Source organism: Sardina pilchardus, chromosome 4 (assembly GCF_963854185.1).
Source record: "Sardina pilchardus chromosome 4, fSarPil1.1, whole genome shotgun sequence".
Lineage (NCBI taxonomy): Eukaryota > Metazoa > Chordata > Actinopteri > Clupeiformes > Clupeidae > Sardina > Sardina pilchardus.
In genome coordinates this window covers 29,732,210-29,734,709 of record NC_084997.1, presented here as the reverse complement: position 1 = coordinate 29,734,709, position 2,500 = coordinate 29,732,210, and positions in this window count along the sequence as shown.

The following is a 2,500-nucleotide window of genomic DNA, read 5'->3' as shown; positions in this document are numbered from 1 at the left end:
CCACACTTGTACCCGAGATCCCACAGACAGAACTCCTGCTGTCATTTTTCACAAGAGTCTTTCAAGAGTTTGTTTACTAGGAACACACACACACCATCACACACACACACACACCATCTCACACACACGCAGGCACATACACACACGCACACATCACACTACCACACACACCATCACACACATACACACACACACACACACACACAACATCACACACATACACACACACACACCATCACACACACACACACCCCATCACTTTCACTCCACAGTGCCAGTAACAGGCGCGGTGACTGCAACAGTTACCACAGCATCCACCGCCAGTCAGCCATCAATCATACTAGTGCTGGAGCTCAGTGAATATGACAAGGTCACTGGCTCTGCATGCAACATGGACGAGCATCATGATGAGGCCCTGATTGGAGAGCAGGACACACACACACACACACACACACACACATAAACACACACACACACACACACACACACACACACACAGAAGCTGATTTACATGTTACATAATCTAAAAGAGAGAGCATCTTTCCATGAAAATGTATTCCCTTGACTTCACTCTCTCTCTTCTCTCTCTCTCCATCTTCCTATCCCTCTGTCACAAACACACACACACACACACACACACACACACACACACACACACACACACACACACACACACACACACACACACACACACACACACACACACACACACACACACCATTCAAGGCCACAGCAAGCAGCCAGACTGACAGATTATCATGGAAAAATCCATAGCGGCATTGAAACTCATTCTCTCATTCAAACAAACACACGCACACACATCTTGCTCAGTCACACACACACACACACACACACACACACACACACACACTTGTGTGGTGAAAGGCTAGCCCGTGTCGGGTGTATCAGCTGTACGATAATAAATGCCACTAGGCTGAGACTAGCCTCCGGCCTCTGAGACCTCCTGAGTTTCACAAGGACCCGGCAGCTCACTGGGATCAATACTTCAATATTTTCCACTCTTCCTACTTTCTCTCTGTGTGCTCTCTCTCTCTCCTCATCTGTTTTCTCTATACTCTCCTCCTCTCCTCTCTCTCTATGTGTCTTTCCTTTTCTTTTATCTCTCAATTCTCCGCTCTCCTCTCTCTGTCCTTCCCGCTGTCCTCTCTCTCTCCGTCTCCATCTGTCCATTTCCTCTTCCTCTCCTCCTTTTTCTGTTTTTTTTCTCCAAATTCTCTCCATCGTCTGTGTACAGAGATGGTGGTGCAGAAAGAAGCAAACCAGAACTAACACCATGATTGACAGGTGTTTGTGAGCGCAGGAGGAGGCGAAACCAGCCAGACAATAGAAATCTACCGGAAACAGTACAAAATAAAAGCCCCTTGCTCATATGCATTCAGATGAAGTCATGTTTGTGGTAGCTAGGAGGTGAATGCCAGAAACAGTACAAAATAAAAGCCCCTTACTCATATGCATTCAGATGAAGTCACGTTTGTGGTAGCTAGGAGGTGAATGCCAGAAACAGTACAAAATAAAAGCCCTTTGCTCATATGCATTCAGATGAAGTCACATTTGTGGTAGCTAGGAGGTGAACGCCAGAAACAGTACAAAATAAAAGCCCTTTGCTCATATGCATTCAGATGAAGTCATGTTTGTGGTAGCTACCGGGGAGGAGGCGATACAGGCTCCTTCTGAGGGGCCATTATTTACACAACAAAGGAGGGGCTTAAGAGGCCCTTTAGATGGAAAAAATCAAACACGCTGGCAGGCCATTACAGGGAGGAATATTCAGAGTGTTAGAGTGGTCCTCGCCTTTATTCTCTCAGACCATGCAGATGACCAGGAGGAGAGGAGGAGAGGAAGGCAGAGAGAGAGAGAGAATCAAGGAGAGGAGGAGAGGAAAAGAGAGGAGGAGGAAAGGAGGAAAAGGATGGGAAAGGGACCCATAACCAGAGAGGAATAGTAAATAGAAGAAAGGAGAGGAGACCAGAGGGGGAAAGGACAGAAGATGAGAGGAGAGGAAAGGAGAGGAGAGAAGGTGAGAGAAGAGAAGACAAGAGAGGAGAGGAGAGAGAGAGAAGAAAAGTGGAGAGATAACAGGCAGAAAATAATTGCAGAACAGAAGATGGAATCGGAAGTCAAAGGGAAAGGAAAGGATGACAAAGGAGAGAGAAGAGTGGAGGAAGGTGAAGAGTGGAGAGGAGGAGGAGAAGAGAGAAGAGTGGAGATGGACGAGCTTTGTCCATCTCTCGGATGCTGCTTCCATTAGCAAATGGATGTTTCACCATAACCTGTCTGTCAAGGCTGTGAGGCTGCCCCAGCACGCCCTGGCTATGCTTTCCACTCCTTCACTGAGCTCCGGCGGTCAATAAAACACTCCTGTTATCCTCCCAAGGTGCCTGGAACTCACATCAGCACATGTCTCCTACTGTAACTAAGGCTCAGACCCTTTGGTTTCGGTCAGTTTACGGGATCAACATACTGGACAAACACTTTCCCT